General features: G+C 29.8%; 1 protein-coding gene across 1 annotated transcript in view; it reads right to left on the bottom strand.

Annotated features, from left to right (window-relative positions):
• LOC107626390 (probable disease resistance protein At5g66900) overlaps positions 1-20,793 on the bottom strand; it is a 53,905-nt gene that overhangs the window by 27,291 nt on the left and 5,821 nt on the right. The gene's annotated exons all lie outside the window — the stretch shown is intronic.

Below are 20,793 nucleotides of genomic sequence, written 5' to 3'. Positions count from 1 at the left end.
CAATACTCTTTTGCCCATTTTTAATAGCTCATGAATATTTTTTTTATAAATTTTTTAATAAATTTATTTAAATTATACCACAAAAAATATTTTATTCTATACAAAATAATTTTAAAAAATGGTTTAAAAGATGTTAGGAGTACTATAAAAATTTGTAATGTCCTAATGACTTAGGACATTAAAAAAATACTTTACATAGTCAATAATAATTTAGAAATAAAAATAATAATGTTATAACCAGTATTTAACTAAATTACTAGAATATTACAATCTTTTATAGTACTCCTAAGTCCTAACATTTTTTAAGCCTTTTTTTTTAAAAATTATTTTGCATAGAATAAAGGGCATTTTAAGCCATTTTAATCCATTTTCTATGCAAAACAATTTAAAAAAAATAGCTTAAAAAATGTTAAGAGTACTATAAAAGTTTGTAATATTCTAGTAATTTAGGTAAATACTGGTTATAACTATATTTTTTTAATTTCTAAATTATTATTGACTATGTAGAGTATTTCTTTAATGTCCTAAGTCATTAGGACATTACAAATTTTTATAGTACTCCTAAATCATGAGTAATTCGAATCTGGCCAATTCGAATTACTATATACAGCATGTGTGAGTGTAATTCGAATCACCCTGATTCAAATTACTGTGGGTGTAATTCGAATCAAGTTGATTCGAATTAGTGGGTGTGTGTGCATGAGTAGCTCGAATCAGTGTGATTCGAATTACATGTACTTAGAGTTCGAATTAAGCTTATTCGAACTATATATAAATGGCTCTTGGTTGATTTATGAACCAATTTTTGGTTAGGCGGATTTCTGTAATTTTTTCTCTCCTTGGCTTAATATAGTGATTTGCCCCAAAAATGATGCAAACCTGATAACATTCTTTTAATGTCTTAACTCTTAAGTCTTGTTTGGTATAGAATGGGAACTTTATATGAAATGCCACTACAAGAAAAATATGTTTTAGCGATAAACTTTTAGTGGCAATAACATAATAGCCACTAATTTTTTAATTTAAGTTATCTTTTTGCGGTAATTATATATTTGCCATTATTACTATATATTATAATGGCAATTATTTTTATTGCCGCTAAAAATACATTAAAAAGGTTTTAAAAACAAATTTTAGTGCCAATTATATATTTAACACTATTATTATATATTATAATGGCAATTATTATTATTGCCACTAAATTATTATTTATTTTTAATTTTAATTTTAATTTGTCTAAATTAATACTAGCCATTTTTTAATTGCCACTAAAAAATTTATTATAATATTTTATTTAATTTCTTGAATAGCCATTAATTAATTACCACTAAAAATTTTATTATAATATTTTATTTAATTTCTTGAATTACAAACCTATGCAAGGAAGAGAGAACTTTGTCTCAGATATCCCACTGAACCTTGCCTCAGATAACTACTCCTTGAAAACCCACTCCATCTCAACTTTTTCCACCGACAACCGCCCACCACTGTCGTCACAGGCCTTGCCATCGCCGCCTATCGCTCTACACGCACATCTGTCTTCCTGCTTCCACGCTCTGCCTCAGATCTAGGTCAAATCCGCGCCAGATCCACTCAAATCCGTGTTTGTTTTATGATTTGATTTATATCTCTACGTTTGTTTGAAGTGAAAATTCACACACTCTGATCTCACTATTCAAATTGATAATGTGTTTAGTTGCTTCAGTAGTTCAGTATAATTTAATAATTTCTCTTCATTTGTTAATTTCTCTTCATTTATTAATTAGGTCTCAAATTGCTTTCTGTTTCTGCTTCGTTTGAAGGTTTTGAAAAAATTGTTCAGGTGGTTTTTTTTTTATTTTGTGACAAAAGATTTTGTGCTTTCTTGTCCTTTTTTGGAATTTGAAGATTCAAAGGTTATATCGTGTGTCCTTTAAAGCTTAATTTTAATTAGTCAAGATTTTGTGACTTTGAAGTTTGAAAGAATAAACTCGATTTGTTCTCTCAAAATTTCATACCTGTTTTGGTCATAGATAGAATTGCTTAGCTTTGGTGATTTCTAAATTCTCAAGGCAATTATTTTTTCCCATAATTTTTGGTCATGCAGCTCCTGCTATGGTGATCCATCCGCAAAGCGACGATTTCTTGTTGTATCTGTTCCCTACTTTAATATAAAGAAGAGATGGCATACTTGATTAATTAGTTCATTTTTGTTTATACTCGCCACAAAACTAATCCATAATATAATGCATATTTAAATGAAGCAATAAGAAAACGCGTGCTTTAATATATTTGCCTCATGATACTTTTTGGGGTAAATGCATGCATTTGGTAATTTTGTTGTTTCATACTCTATTTTTTTTGCGGCCTTTAAAATAGTTTTTACTAGCAAATGTTATGAAGGCCACTAAAATCTTTTAGCGACAAAGCATAAAACGGCTAATGTCTAATTGCTTGTAAATGTATTAGCGGCTATTTTTATTACCGCTAAAAGTAAAATAAATGGCCACTAAAAGTGATTATTTTTGTAGTGTGCTGAGAGGATATCATGAAATATGCTATGAACTTATGAGTCCCCTTCTTGTTGAGCCACATCCGGCTCTTCGAAGTTAAATGCGGAAAACCTAAGATGCAGCGCCCCCTCTCCAGACAACCACGACTTTTCGAGCGTCCCTCGAGATACAGTTTATTATTATTATTTAGATCAAATTAGATTAATTTATAAGTAAAATTTAAATATAATATAATTTAAATTGATACTTCACGAAACCTAGATCTAGTTCCTAAAAAATATAACTGCAAGTAGTTTTTCCCCGCTCACAGGTGATTTTTATCCCATGTTATAACATATTTTTCATATTTAAACAGTTAATTTTTTTAACAAAATTAAATAAGTGATTAATCTCTCCTACAAACCTACAAACCTTTTATTTTTTCTAACATTTCCAATTTAAATTTAAAAATTAATATTCAAGAGAGTATATAAAAAATTTAAATTTTTAAATTTTTAATGTACTCTCTTGAGTATTAATTTTTAAATTTAAATTACATATATTTCAAATTTCATTTGTTGCATGACCATTTGTCATATTGAGAATGTCAAATAAAAAAAAGATTTATAAGTTTGTAAGAGTGATTAACCATTTAGGAGTGATTAACTATCTAATTTGCAACGTTGGAAAATAGAAAACACTTGAAAATGGAATAAGAGAAGTAGTTATTAATGACTTTTATAAGAATTAGGTCTCTTGTGAATTACAATAGTGCTAATTTACCATTAACTTTTTTTAATTAAAGTTATATTATATACCAATTTTACTTGTAAATTTATCTAATTTGATCTAAATAGTAATAAATTGTATTTTTTTTATTTTGTAAATTGATCTAAATGATACCATAAATATCATTTTAATCGTAATTTTTTTTGTAATAATACATATATCTCGTTTACACTGTAAACAAGATATATGAAAATTTAATTCGTTTACCGTGTTAATGAAATATGTAAAAAAAAAATGATAAATATGCTACAAATTACCTATATTCATAAATAAAATATTTAAAATCATTTATTTATAAAAAAATCCATACATAATCATCAGTAGTATTTTCTTTTAATTAAAAATGTTACTAAGTGATTCTTAAATAAAAAAAGTTATCTTGGTTTTTCTAAAATTTTCTTTTTAATTTTCGATTGCATAAAATCTAAAACTTATTTATTTCTTTAAATTACTTTACTTTGTTGAGTATTATACTATTATTGTGACAATAAGTTAACTTTTTAAGTTTCATGTCGTTAAAAAATATGCTATCAAATAATATATACAAATTGTTCTAATAACTTTGTATATGCATTTGAAATATATATTTTAATATGTGATAATTTTAATATCATGAAAAAATAAAATATATTTTAAAATAATTCTAACCATGCATATCATGCAATTGCTAACAACCTTTTTTTTTTTTGTCATTTGCAATTACTAACTACTTAGAATCCAACTATGAATTATGTTTACATCCTATAACCATAATGTTATGATTACTCATGTTTGGTCCAATAAAAGAGTCCAATCTATATACATAGTTGGACGCATATAAATGAGCCCACCAACAACGACAACAAGAAAAACAATATCAAGAGACCACTACAAGAAAATCAGGATTTTGCTATGTTTTTAAAGCGTGGCGAAAAGTGAAAAAAAGCGTAGCGATAACTTTTCACCACGCTTTTTGAGCAATCGGCACGCTTTTGGAAGGGTCACATCTGCTAGCGTACCGGTTGCTCTATCGCCATGCTTTTGGTGACCTATGGCTATGCTTTTTTTGTCGCCACGCTTTTATCTATTGCCACACTTTTGGTGCCCGTTTCTCTTTATGGCTACGCTTTTCAAGCGTGGCAAAAAAAGCGTGGTCAAATCTCGAATAAGTTGCCACCCTCATAAAAGCGTGACCGTTGACCCCTTTTGCCACGCTTTTAAAGTGTAGCAAAAAAACGTGGCCAAATCATTATTTAATTGCCATCCTCATAAAAGCGTGGCCGTTGACCACTTTTGACCACGCTTTTGAGCGTGACAAAAAAAATCGTGGCCATAGGCTTTTTTCTTGTAGTGGACCAACCAGTTGTTTACCAAAAAAAGGACATAACAGAGCCCAGTTGCCCACCTCGCTAACCACTAAACGGAATATGCAATGTAGCTGGCTCTCCAACTAGCTGCGGCTTCTCCCATAAGCCCATCTGACAAGTTGCAGAAGTCTCTGCAAGCCTGTCTAAGTGCAGTAGCATCTCTCTTGTCACAACATCATTGCATTTGTATGGTTTACCTCTGTACGTTATAAAAAATTTTTTTTTTATGATTGAAGGACTATTTTCGTCTGTTTATGAATAGCTACAAAACAAAAAATCACCTTGCAACTTAATCATTCATGGAACATTGAAGTTCCAATAAAGTAAGTGGAACACTTGAAAATTTTCCAATCTTATAATAATATGATAAGAACTGATGAATAATTTTACCAACTGGTCTTTATGGCAAGGCTGCGAGAATTGGACTAATGATGAGCATATCGGTCGAAAAATTGTTAAATATATAATTAAGTTATTTAAAATATATCGTAATTTTTTTAAATGTCTAAATTGAATTATTCAATAATGATAAAATTCAAAATTATATTCTTACATAATAATTTATTTATATTTTATTATTAAAATTTCATTCTAATTCATCATATCAAATTAAACTATACATAAATGATAGCGTAAATGTTAAAACTACACTCAGTTATCATAAAGTTTATAACTTAAAAAAAAGATATCACTCGTCACAAACCATGAACATAGTTAAGTGACCAAAAATCATCATCATATATGAGTAATAACTTAAGGTCTAATTAAAACTACACTCAGTTATCATAAAGTTTATAACTTAAAAAAAGATATCACTCGTCGCAAACCATAAACATAGTTAAGTGACCAAAAATTGTCATCATATGTAAGTAATAACTTAAGGTCTAGGTCTTTAGAAGTATCAATAAAAAAAGTAGTATTTGCAACTCAATTATAATATAAGGTAGACTCACATCAACATTCATATCTCCTCTATCTAATAAAATAAAATAATATATCAAGAAAAAATAATAATAACATATATTTTTTATTGGATGAAACAAGTTCTATTATTTTACTTTATATAAAGGTACAACATTATCACCGTATACTAATGTATAACCTGATTCAAACATAAAACCTGGTGATTACTCTTCATTTTATAATTTTTTTGTTATTTCAAACTGATAAAATAATTCAGTGTAAGCAACCGACATGCCAAAAGTTTCTTTATTCCATCAACGGACATATGATTGTTGGATTAAGTCATCACAAAAGGAAAAAAAATAAAATGAAGATTACATTATAAAATGTTAAATTAATTATAAACCAATTTAAGTCAATAACTTAAATTCTAAGATTTGTTTTATTTAAACTTTGCTTTTTACTTTAAATCCACAAAATGCACAAGTTGATTGTTTTGTTAAAATAATCATATGACTGTTACGTTATATTTAGTAATTAATTAATTAACATAGGATAATTTAATATTTTATTTTGTTTTTTGTTTTTAAATCTTACAAATCAAATTGATTGGATTACATAAGCAATAAAAGAAAAATACACTAAAACATTATATTAAAACAACTTATATAATTGTAGACCAAATTAAATTAATAAAATCAATTTCCTTTGCATTAATAATTAGTATTAAATTTAAGAAAGAGACATTTAATGTGCACCAACCAATGTGAGAGAGAGAGTCATTTAATGCATACCAACCAATAAAAAAAAAGTATGTTTTGTTTCCTAAGAAAGGAGGTTAGACCATCTCCAGTAGGGAACTCATCCCAGTTCCTGTTTATGGCCCACCTGTCATAAAAAGTAACTCCACATCAGCTTTTGCGTTATAAACAATAAATAGGAACTCAAAGCATCTCTCTCTTCTCCATTAGGAGGAACTAACTTTAGTCCCTGTTGTGGTCCCACTTAATTAATTAATTAAAATACTTAAAATTAATATAATTAATTTTTTTAATAATATTATTTAAATTTATAAATTTAAAAATAATTCATTATTAAAAGATATTAATATTAAATAAATTCATATATAATAATAATACACAATATATAATTCGAGATTATACTAATTTATAGTTTTGTGTTTACAACTGCTAATTTTAATAATATCATTAGCATTTTAAATTTTAAAAATAAAAATAACCAACTCAACTAAAAATTATTTTATAAGGTATAAAAATTAAATTTATTTTTTAATGTAAGTAAATTTAATTAATTATAATTTAATATAATAATATAAATAATATTCAATATTAATTATAATATAAATAATTAATATAAATTATTAATTAAATAAAAACTTAATTATTTAATTTAATAAAAATATAATTATTTAATATAATTTTTATTATAATTATTACTAATTTAATTATTATTTAATTATTTAATTATTTCAGATTTTATATTATTATTTTTTTATAATAATTTGCCAAATGGCAAGTTATTATTGGTTAATTTGAGTCCCTGTTTAGAGGGACTTCCTTACTTTGATCCTTGTGCAGGAACTCACTCCTTTTTTCCTCCAATGGTTAGAGTTCCTATATGTTAGAAAAAAGTCAAAGAGGAACTCACCATTGGAGGTGCTCTTAGTAGTTCAAATTATCACTGTCAACCACCATTTTTGCCCAAAAAAAAATGCTAAACCCGCCTGATGTACCTGGTGTGTTGTAGCTACTATTTGGTATCCAGTTCAACAATGAAAAGGGAGGCTAAAGTACTCATCAATTATCATAGTAAGTATTTCACATAACAACAATCTCAGATTTTGGCTAAGTTTAATTGTAATTTGTAATGTGCTCTCCTCGTTGTTCTCTTAATCAGCGCTCATTTAAATAGCAATGTATCTATTGTGTGATAAGGTGAGTATTGGAGTGTTGAGTAAGTCCTTTGACGTTGAGGAATTTTCATTCTTTGAACATTGTTGTTGTAAGTGTAGCTGTAAGAACAACCTATCAGGTAAAATAAGTTTTGGAAATCATATGAATAAAAATGATCCAGAATATGTGAATCAAATAGTGAAGTAATGTATTCACCTTTATGCATTTGGTATGATTTTTTTCCCTCTTAGCCAAAGTAATGGATTCAGATAATATATCGAGAAAGGTGGAATCAAGCATATAAAAATATGTTAGACAATGAATTAGCTTATACTCTGAACGCTTAACATTTCGGATCATGTTTTGGCTTATTAAAGCAAATATATGTATTCATTCTGTTTAGGAATTTGGAATTTGTGTGGCATTACGGGTAAAAACTTCTGTGATTAAAGTTGATACGGTTCTGCTAGTGGGAGCTATTCTTCCAAAACTACTGGGCAAGTAAAGTTATTAAGCAGTTTCACCTTATGCAGTTGTACCAATATAATCATGTAATATCTCAAAACATAACTAATAACTGGATAAATGAATTTGCTATGTCAAAAATTCCAAAGGATCATTGTATGGCTTTTATGTGATACTTCTATATAATTTGTGTGAACCCTCTAGCTAAGATATTCGTTTATTAAACAACACTGCATAATCCCTATTGTTTCCTTGGGTGCAATGTTGGCTGCAACTTATCCTCTTTCATTTCTTCAACCATATGTATTGTCATGGTTAAATACTTTGATTTCAGCTGAGGACATGATGGATGCATATTTGTTAAAAAGGTTGTTCTAAAATAATCTCCATTAAATATTAAACAATATATATAATTTCACAACAATTTCAATAATAAATTTATAATTTTTAAAGACATATAAAAATTTAATTTCTAAATTAACAAATATTAAAGTCTTTATAATTATAAATATGTAATAAATATATTCATAAACCAAGTTTTTTGAAACAAAATAATAAAACCAATATTGTCCAAAGTAAAATAAATATTGTCCAAAATATATAATTAAACATCTACAAGTTTAGAACATAATCAATCAAACGTAAAACATTATCCAAAACACTAAATTAGAACATTTTCAATAAAACCCTAAACTTGGTGGAAAAACCCGCCCGTCCCGCCAAAGCCCATGGTATAAGCGGTGCGGGTTAGGCGGGCTTTTGATGTGTAATGGTTTCAATTTTTCAGCTCGGTCTGTCTTTTTTGGCGGTTACGTGGGTCGGTCCGGCAAATTTAGGCCCGTTTGCCACCCCTAGTTCTAAATTAACCTCTGTAAATGCTTCTACTTATTCACCAAATTGCCTAATTTGTTAGGAGGGTTAGTTAAGTTAAGGTTCACCGCAAAGTAAAATGTATCTACTTTCTTTTATACCATATTTGGCTTGTAATGCTATGAATGGCTATGAGTTCTTTGTGGATGTACCTGATTTTGCTCCTATATGCAACTCGGATATATAGATCATAACCTTATTAGCCTGGAATAAGTTTGGTACATGTTGTATACAAAATAGGTGTATTTTATGGTTTAAGTAAATTATTATTGACTTGTCAATAAACTAATGTAATTGACTGTTGGATGAAACAATTGCAACTGGCAGGTACTATACCAACAAAACTTATCTTGCAACTCACAACAGCATTTCGAGAGCATGTGTTATTTAACAAGAAGAGACATTTTTTACAAAGATCATATACACAAAAGCAATGTCTCTATCTTAGCTATTGCCGGAGACCGTGGTATGATTTGTCCACCTGAAGTTGTGGAAGGTAAACACTATATTTATAAATGCCTATTTATTTTTCACTAGAGATTTAAAGTTGATACGATTCTGCTAGTGGGAGCTATTCTTCAAAAACTACTTGGTAAATAAAGCTATTAAACAGTTTCACCTTATGCAATTGTACCAATATAATAATCTAATATCTAAAACTGTCACTAATTACTAGATAAATGAAATTGCTATGTCAAAAATCTCAAATGAACATTAATTAACTTTTAGGTGTGACTTCTAGCAATTAGTTTAGTTAAATTAGTATCCTAAAGTGTATATTGTACAGAGAATTCTACGTAACCATGAGTTTAGTTAAATTAGTTGACCGGACTTGATCTTTTTTCATTTTATTAGATGTACTATGCATAATCTCATAAAGATCTTAAATAAAATTCATTAGTCACCATGAATATAGATAAGTGTATATACTATGCTAACGGTAATTTATTTCATTGCCACTCACATCTATTTTATATATTTTAAAGATTGATGCACAAATTTTTCGACAATTAAAGATTAACATCTCATCTATTACTATATTTTCATATAATATTTTCCTTCAATTTGTGAGTTTCTAGATTTTTAAAATTTTTTACATGTCTCTATTCATTCAAGGGTTTTTACTAACATTACCTTATAATTAATATTAATAATAAACTTGATCAATAACATCCATTAGAATTTTATTTTAATGAATGAATTTAATTTTGTTCATATATTAATTTATACGANATTATAGAACCAGAAACTTATTTATTGTCATTTTAGTTAAGTAAAAAATTAAGCACAAAAAAATTTATTGTATAAAATTTCATGCATTGCGCGGGTGTAAATTTAGTTTATATCAAGTTGCGGTTACTCCTTAATTGGAAGCAATGATTTAAAACGTCAAATTCTATTTTTGATTTCTAATTTAAATAGTAATACTAATAATTACTTCATTGACTTGATTACTTGTGGAACCCTATCAATGACTTGATAATTATTGATATGCTGTTTAACATTAATATTTGTTAATAACACATATTCTTCTTATATATAAATGTCCAATTGATAGCTACACCAAAGTCTACATGAAAATAGGTAGTCCCTTTAGTCAATAGGTATGAGGAAAAACTGTATTTGAGGAATTAAGAGATATGGCACCCTCCATATAGATTTTCTTTTCATTTCAACTACATTTGACAAACTCATTTGTGAGGCTCCTCTCATATGTATTGTTTTGGAACTACATTTGAATTCTTAATCCGAATTACCCTTTTAATTATTTATCAAAATGCCAAATTTTATTTTAGCTTTAATCTACTACTAAATCATAGTTTTCAGAATAAAAAATATACAAAAAATTTAATAAAATTCTCACTATCATAAGCATGTATATTTTTATATCATTCCGTTAGTGTACTAAAGCTCACTATTTTTTATATGCTTAGATGGTTGGTAGAACTTAATAGTGTCAATAGATTCCTTAATTTTAGAAAGAGTTTTTTTTATCAAATAAATCTTCCTAGAGGTGTATAAGTAGTTAATTTATATTAGATAATACATAAAACCTAAATCAACTACTTTTGCACTTCAAATCCCAGATGTTAACCATTTACCATACAAGTTAATGAATTTTTTAGACTACATCAACAGAAAATTGATATCCAACCTATTACATAACTTCATGATATCTAAAAACATAAAATTTTACATACCTAGAGAGACACTGTGTAACATAAATTTTGCCAAAAACAAATACAACACAAACAAAACATCATACAAATCGAAAGATAGGATTAAGAAAACATTGTGATATTAAACTAAACCATGTAGAGACCTAAGGCATGCAATGTGTAATGGGCCAAATTCTCTCTTCTTCCTTCCATGTACTTGAGTCTTGAGAGCAAACATCAGTATCTTGTGTATCATTTGAACAACCAGCACCATTCCTAGCCTCCATGACTAATAGGATATCCTTCCCAATAAATAGCATTGGCATGTAAGGAATACCAAAACTTGAAACTTTTACCATCTTCTCCCATTTTATTTTGCTATCCGAAACACCTTTCATTTGCCAAATCAGAATATGTCTTATGAATCCAGCATTGTAATATGAAACGTAACCAATCCCATCGTTGAAATGAGTCAATGAGTTGTAGTTGAATTTCACTTCTGCGAGTATCTTGGCCTCGTAAAACATTCTCTGACGAAGGCTAAATTTCATTATTGTTTGTGGCTGGAGGAAGTTAGGACTTCTCCACCCTATCCAGTACAAAATGTCGTCGTTCATAACATACTTGGGACCGATTTTGTTTACTTTTGTATCATATGTCCCTGCGTAAGTCCAATCTCTTTCGAAAGATATATAAAGAGACTAGGACAGAGTTTGTTGAGAATAATGCTTCTTGAAAATATGGAGAATCTGATACTCAAGCGTGTCCTCCATAAATCTAAAAGCATATATCGAAACAGCATATCCCAGGTGCTTGCTGGCTTCGTTTGTTGCATATCGCCTCTTACGGGCGAGAGGATTCTAGATGAGTAGCCTCGTATTCAAGCCACCCATTGAAATTCTCAAGCAAATGTTTCCATGATCGGAGCCGATGATTGCATAAAATCCATATTGGTCAATGTCTATGGGTACGCTGAATGGCACCTGACAGCCTGAATCAACAAAAACTCTAATGAACCAAATGGAGTTCTGATCATTGGGGAGTAACCAACCCCAATAATCACACTCCTATTTCGTTGTTTGTTGTGTTGATAATTTTCTTTCACAAAAAGTGGAGTACATAACCTGAAGTTCCAAACTTTGCTCAAACTCCTGCACCTTCCCGCAGTCCTCAAGTTTACCTTCACAAGAATTTTCCAAATGAGATCTTCACCAAGATAAGAAAAATGATTTCTCATGACTGGAATGTCACTCATTATGAAGATGCAGTTGCTGATTTTCTGGTTAATAGCCTTAAGTGAAATAGAAAACAGGCTTTATTTTGCACTTCTTTATTTATCTTTCATCCTGCTTATATATTAAATAAGATAAAAATGACTATTGGATAGATATCTATTTTGCATACTTATCTCAAGTATACATACAAATTGATGGCACCTATTCATATCACCACATTGGATTCAAATTAGATACAATTAAAAAGTTTAAGCCTCATAATTATATATAATATCTTGAAACCCCAGCTTATACTTTAACCCACTACTTTAATTTGATATATCTCAATAGAATACCTTCTGTATAATAATGTGTAGTAGTTACTACCCATGGAAATTACTTTTTAACCGTATGATCTATGTATATTATATACTATTTTTTCAACTTTCTAATACTTGTTCATTAAGTCTATTTTGGCTAATAGCCTTAAGAATCAATAGAGGCTTCATTTTGCACTTTTTTATTTATCTTTCAGCCTAGCTATATATTAAATATAAGGTATAATTGACTCCTATACAGGTGCCTATTTTTTTATACTTCTATCAACGTGAAAATACATACTGATACCACCTACTGAGAGCACCATCACATTGGATTCAAAGTGGATACATATAAAAGGTTTAATTCTCATAATCATATATATAATATGTTGAAACCACAGTCTATATTTTCACCCACTAATTTAATTTGATATATCTCAACAGAATACCTTTTGTGTAATAACTGATAGTCGTTACTATACCCAAAAAAAAAATAATTTTTTACCAGCCGATCTATGCATATTATATGCTATTTCTTCAGCTTTCTAATACTTCTCCTTTAAGTATATTCAGATTAATCTGTATACATATTTTGACAACTATCTTGCATAACCTATGATTTGAAGTGTTTGCACCAAAACATGTCTAATTACTGTCACAGGGGTATTTGATTTCTATTCAACTGATAATACTGCATAAAAGATCACTGTAAAACTGATAATTTAAGTCTTTATCTAGAGGTCCTTAGCCTAGGTAACACTAAATCACTGTACACCTATCAATGCTTGGTTGTTCAGATCACTAACTATTGACTTAGGAAATAACTACTCATTAAAAAGGACATGATCAAGCAAAGTCTACCTGATGTGACTTTATGTCATATGCACCTTATGCTATCATATGCACCTTATGCTATAATCAGCTGTGTTTGAACTTAACACTCAAAAGAATAACCCAAAATTATTTGCTTTAAATCCCCAATAGTTCTAGCATATGTCTAATTACTGTCCTTTTAGGTTATACACATCAGTGCAAGCACCTACTAATATATAGGTTGATTTTGCTAATATCTATAAAGATATTAGTATCTCCTTACTTACAAATTGTGATATAAAGAAAAAAAGGCACTGTTGATCCTGCATCGTACCCCTGCTCAATTGCTTTATCAGTAGATTTTTCTCATGCTGGTTGTATTGGAAGATCTTTTCATTCTTCAGTTATGGGATCCTGTTGTTGGTGATGAAATTTGGTGATCAATCTACTGATAAAGAAGTTCCCTCGAGAATAAAACATGAACCACTATAGAAATGGCTAATGAATCCATAAATAGAAAAGAGGCTTCGTTTTGCACTTCTTTATTTATCTTTCATCCTGCTTATATATTAAATAAGATAGAAATGACTCTTGGATATGTGTATATTTTATATACTTATCTCAAGTATAAATATAAATTGATGCCACCTACTCAGAGCACCACATTGAATTGAAATTGGATACAATTAAAAAATTTAACCCCCATATTTATCTATAATATCTTGAAAACATAGTCTATATGTTGACCCACTACTTTAATTTGATATGTCTCAATGAAAAATTTTCTGTATAATAATATATAGTAGTCACTACCTATGAAAAATACTTTTTCACTGTCCGATCTACGTATATTATATACTATTTCTTCAGCTTTCTGATACTTGTCCATTAAGTCTGTTATGGCTAATAGGCTTAAGTGAAATAGAATAGTGGCTTTATTTTGCACTTTCTTATTTACCAGTCAGCCTACTTACATATTAAATAAGGTATAATTGACTGTTGCACAAGTGTCTATTTTGTATACTTATTTCAAATATACATACAAATTGATGCAGTATTAGCCGAATAATTATTTGAATCACTCTCCTTTGAAAACTATTATTTTTGGTATTAGCCAAATAAAATTTTTATATAGCCACAAACTTCACCATACATAATAGATAATATATGGAATCCTTCTATGATGTCATTTTTTTATGATAGGTTAATTTTAAAATAGGCAAAAACAAAATATATTTTTTGATATGGCATTAGTTTTAGTTGGTAATCCTTTAAATAGTAACATATCTTGTCATAACTTAATATCTATATGATAAGCATGTTGTAAGAGTTGGAAAACCTTAAATTTTGTTGAGTAATGAATCAACTTGTCTGATATTATTTATCCTCTTGGTCACAACACATCTCTAGGAAACCTTATGAGATTCACAATTAACTAATTCATGGAATGTATCTAATGGACATGCCTTTAAAGGAGATCTGCAATTTATTTTTATGTCAATAGGTCAACATGTATCATACCTTTTTATTGTATACTAGCCACACGAATATCAACAAGGGCGGAGCTAGATAAAATATTAGAGGGGGCCAAAAATATTTATACAATAAAATGAGACAAAAATAAAATTTTAAAGAGGGCTAAATTAAAATTTACATGTAAAAAATATTAAAATTAGGGGGTCATTGCCCCCCTTTCCTACCACCTGGCTCTGCCCCTAAATATCAATAAATGATATTGACAACTAACCATTTAGTATAAATAAATTTTTGAATTTGTAATCAATTGAATTGGTGTTTATTGTTTTGTGCTATAAGTCAAAATAGACCGCATATATTGATTGTTGATTGTGAACAATATCTAGATCTCACATCAGTCCTTGTAAGTTATATACATTAGTGTAAGCACCTACTCTTGTATAGGTTGTTATTGTGTATTTTTTTTCTTAAGTTATAAATACCTCCTTGGTGACAACTGACAAATAATGTATCAATAAAAAATTGCAACCGTTGTCTATGCATGCCTGTTTCAGCTCTTCTCTCATAAGATTTCTACCATCCATGATTCTTAAAAAAATCTTTCAAATCCACAATTAAGAGATCCTATTATTGTTGATGTAAATTGGTAATCAATTATAGTAATACATGAGTTCCAATAAAATCAAGACTCATTATACTCTTCCTTGAATAACTATACCACCAAATAATAACACTCACTCTATTAGTTAAATCATTAAAAATATAAAATTTTAGTTTTGGATATTAGTCAACTAAACTTTACATATAGACAATATTTTTAACATTTTTAATATATAATTATGAATAGATTCTTTCTATGATGAGCCTCTTATTTGTGATTGGATAAGCTACTTTTTAACATATATAATCTATATTAAAGAATGGATTCCTCCTATGATGAGTCTCTTATTTGTGATTGGCTAAGCTACTTTTTAACATATATAATCTATATCAAAGAATAGATTTCTGCTATGATTATCCTCTTTTTTTTTTTAAGTAAAAGCTCAACACAATAAAGTGGAGTATATAAGAGTTAGGCAAACACCACAATCCTATTAAATAAATGATCACAACAAAACAGCAAAAGTCCCGAAGTCATCTTTGGTATAGCCATCAACAACAAAAGGGATCGACACCTGTCCACTCATTAATGCTAGTCATGGTCATGTTGATGATCTCTTCAACACCTTTGCTTTTATTCTTGAAAATCATCATGTTCCTTTCCAACCAAATGTTCCAAATAATCGCACAAAAGCTCTTTAGCCGCTGCTTTCGACCCTCCTTACTCCTCGGTTCCTCTGTCTAGCTTAGAAAATGCTCTTTTATCGAACCCGAATAAAACCATTGACGGCCAAACCTTGATATCCAAGCACTCCATACCTGCCAAACAAATGCACAGCCTAGAAACATGTGATGTACATATTCCAAATCGTTATTGCATAAAACACAAACAGTATCTTCTGGATTGACAATCCCAAACCAGCTTAGCCTCTCCTTTGTATTCACCATGCCTATCAAAACAAACCAAGCAAATAGCTGCACTTTTGGTGGAACCAAACCTTTCCAAATGGTCCTAGTGAAGCTATAGCTGGTTACCTCCTCTGAAAGCATTTTCTCCTGCAGCACCTGTACAAATGAGTTAGTTGAAAAAACACTTTGCCTATCGTATTTTCATACCACTCTATCCTCCCGGTTATTTACTAATTTCACAGGTCTCAAAGCCTCATGTAATTGACTCAGGAGTTCCAACTCCCATTGAAAAAGTTCACGCCTCCATTGGAAGTTCCAGATCCACTCTAACCCATCCCAAAACCCGCAGTCCCCAATAATAGATCCACATTGGTTTGATTATTTATTTTTCATATTCGCTTAACAGTTGTCATTTTATTAAATATATGATGTGTATTATATTTATATAATTTGTTCAGGTACTGCATCCACTACATTATACACCTAGATGCACGATATAGTTATTTAATTGCTCAGATAATTTCATAATGTTCTTGATACTCTATCATATTTATCAGGTTCATATATGACTTTTGGTTATTTGTGAATATCATTATTTGTTAAATACAAACCTTTAAATGTACAATGACAATAGATTTAAGAGGTGTGACTCCATGGTATTTTTATAAATATTAAGTTCAGTAGTTGTGCTTTATATATTATTATGATTATACAAAACTAAGATGGTGTCAAACATCAATCACTCTTCTTCTTTTAAAAAGTCCAATATTGGTGTGTGCTAAAGCATGTGGATAGCTTAGATGTCTAATATAAAGTACTTTCAACTTAATTTAGATTTCACTACCACCAGATAGAAGTAGGCTACTATTAAAAATTACTGCATTAATTCATCAATAAAATTTTTTCTATTAAACGTCTAATAGTTAGGTATATTCTGCCATCCTCTTAATATTAGCCCTTTAAATCCAGAACTAAATCATTCATCAAAGTAAAACAAACCAAACAACTACTCAAATCCAAAATATATAATCTTCAGTACGTTATCTTGTTATTTCTAGACATGATTCATAGTTCCTTTGATAAAAATAAAACAACTACCCAAATCCAAAACATATTAACACAATTGCATCAGGGTCAATTTTCAGTCTCACTAATTTGATTCTTCTACCTCTTTCCATTCTTTCGAGTGAACATGTTTGTTGAAAACTTTATTTCATCTTCATTATCAATGTTTATAAGCAGAGCTTGCTTTGTCCCGATAAAAGCTCTTTTTGCCGGGGTTTTGCACTTTAATCTTGTGACATTGTATTTCACATCATCCTGTTCATATAAATGAAAATTTTATTCAATTAAACAACGCAATCAGTCAACACAAATTTTTAATGATAGTTACTTAAGTCTAAACTCACCAAAGAAAGCATAGAATCAGTATCATTCTTGCGGTTGACCACAATTGCCGACATGTCGATTAAATCACTATACCCAGTCTCCTACAAAGAGGCATAAATCCTACTAAGAATTTATAGGCCACCCAATAACATAAATATTAAGTAGTTTCTTTGTACTAAATATAACCTAAAAACATACAGTTATAGTATTAGATGTGGCATTGTGCATTTCCTTGGAGTGATTCATCTCTACGATCTCCTCATCATCATAGATTTTCATGACCGTATGAACCTGGTCATATTGCTTGATGTTGGCAGCTTTGACATTAACCTTAAAAAGTAGCTTCCTATCCATCATGCCATCTAGGGTTTGGGGGTAACGTTCCGATTCATTAGCCTTAGCAGATCCCAGTTAAAACTCAATATCTTTTTTTATGTATATGGATAAACAATTGTCAAACTGAAAATTAAAACACAATGGACTTACTACTTCATCTTTGATCTGGTCAGCTTGCTTTCCACATAGTTGAACGATTTTTCTATCTCACATTAGCAAAGTTATACTTCCTGTTCTATCGTATGCCATTACCTCAACTTTATACCTGAAATACTTAGCAGGAATCAATACAATTTAAACAAACTTGCTCTGAAATATTTAGTATTTAAGAACACACCTAAGTGATGCACTTCCATGGGTGTGGCCACATTTACCGCACTCATATCTATTACCAATTGGGATTTCTACTTTCTTCGAATATATTTTACACGATTTATAAAATCAATCATCCTTGCCATAGTTAATTGAGACAATAGTACCAACAATCCATATAGGTCTTTCCTGATCATAGGAGTTGAGTTGATTTGAGTTATTGTTTATGAGATAATTGTACCAAAACATAAATATCTGATTCTGGTAATTGTTTAAATTATTTTTTCAATATAATATACTTGCCTGAGTTAACTCCAATGCTTCTTCTATTGTTTTGACCACCACATCACCCCTTTTTAAGCTCGTCGATATCAGAACTTAGAACATGTGAGAAAACTTGACTAATTCTAACCAAGCCAATGGTTTCTCAAGAAGCCGCCTGCACATTAGCATGATATTTAGGTTAGCCAGTGTTACCAAAATATTTTTTTAATTGTATAATCATACATGGTGAAAGTCACACCAACCTATTACGGAAGTCTTTATTATTTTTCAGGTCAGAATTAATAAATAGTCTTGATACATCAAAGTGACTCTACACTGATGTTTTCTTTAGAATAGATGTAAAAATATTGTGAGTCATATGTACTCAAAAGGTTCGAATCAGACCAAGTTAGGAACATGTAACTGCTCAAATTTCAAAACCTTACCGTTTCACCTTTTGGGTCTAAAAAACTGCGCAATTATTATCAGTGATTCAACCCTTTCTTCTTCGAGATGTAGGAGAATCTAGTCTACCATTTCTCCAAACAACACACACTCAATACTGTTGTTTCTGCAAAACACTTAGCAAGATCAGTTTGTATGGTAATGAGATAATAACTAAGCAAGACTGACATTTGATTACACATTTTTATGAACTTACTGAAGGTCTTCTATTAAAATAGTCAAACGCTTAGTCTCCTTTCCTTTGCTAGTTATCATTTCCATTGGATCTTCCTTTCCAATCACTTCACCTATAACATCTACACCACATCAAGAGATTAAAAGAAGTATAAGCGTCACACTAAACCCTTTTTTTGACTATTTTTTATTGAGAATTTTTCAGTCATTGAAGCCTAACCTATTAAGATGGAGTCGTCAAGCTTGTCAGTAGCCAGTAACTCCAAAATAGGCTGAAAACAAAATGCTTCAAGTGGATAGCTTGAATGAACTACCGGGACAACTCTGGTTCTATTTGAAAAGTTTATAATCCATCTATTAGTTGTTGTCTTGAATTTCTCCATTTTATCCACCACAATGAAGTTGCTCATGACGTACATGTTGAACTACACAATTTTTTCTCTCCAATTCTTGACTAGATGTTTGGGGATTGAAGTTTGGATCTTTCCACCCTAAATAGTGAGAAACATCATGGTTAGAAAGCTAAGTTTAAAATAGCCATAAACTAAATAAAAAAAATTAACTACAACAAACTTGCCTTAATATCTCGCAGAATCATCTCTATGCCATTGATCTCCTTTTTTTTTAAATTATTTGGGAGTTCCCATAAATAGATAGCATAAACCTTGAAGGTTCATCCAAGTTTCTTTGGATTAATATCTATTAACAGATCATAAACCTCAGACATCTTTATGCAGGTATGGAAAGCTAAATAATCAGTTGAGAGGACTCCACTAACTTTTGGAAGGTAACCTTCCTCCTCTCAACACTTTCTAGTGTATCAAAAAATGGTATGACATAGGTTTGGAGACCCTTATATAGAGAAGTTTGAAATTGAAATCTCAAGAGAGAATACTTTACCGCGCTACTTCATCATTATTTATTCACAAAATAGGTTGTAGTAATTTAGTGCCATGTGTCACTTGAAGAAATGTACCACTTGTCGAATGTATACTGCTACACGTGTCAAGCAACTAACCCACTACTCTTCTCCTATTCTATATTAATAGATATTAAACTTCAATGGCTTTGCTTTTCTATTTTAACCAAAGAATATTATCTAATACAAATTGTTGAGAAAAAGGAAAAACTTCATTGGGACGTTGCGCTGCATGTTTGGGACGCACCTCCTCAAGTTTTAGCATTTTCTCTTTCTAGTGATAGAGACAATGCATGGTTTTTAGTTAGTTTTCTTTGTTTCCTTCTCATGTAACCAAAAAAAAAAAATAGGGTTATACTATAGTATTGAAGAAGAAATTTTTCAGCAGGTGCTAAAAATAGGTGGCGCAGTAAAAGAGTTACGCGTGTGTAGGTTGCCTTGATAATAATTAATAGCCGACAACTCCTGCACGTGGCCAAAAAGTGATGGAGAAAAACTCTTAATTAGATGTTATTTAATTTCGTTAATGATGATGATTATGTTGTTGAAAGTCCAACAAATTTTGGTATAACAGTTTTTAGGGGTCTAACAAATATTGGATGTTGACACAAAAAAATGTATACCAAAATTTAAATTTTTCGCAGCTTCTTGTATCAGTCATTCATTTTAGATAGCCCCAAATTTTA

The sequence above is a fragment of the Arachis ipaensis genome, chromosome B01, assembly GCF_000816755.2.
Source record: "Arachis ipaensis cultivar K30076 chromosome B01, Araip1.1, whole genome shotgun sequence".
Classification (NCBI taxonomy): Eukaryota; Viridiplantae; Streptophyta; class Magnoliopsida; order Fabales; family Fabaceae; genus Arachis; species Arachis ipaensis.
Note: the sequence above shows the minus strand (reverse complement) of the source record. Positions and strands in the feature narration are given on the sequence as shown.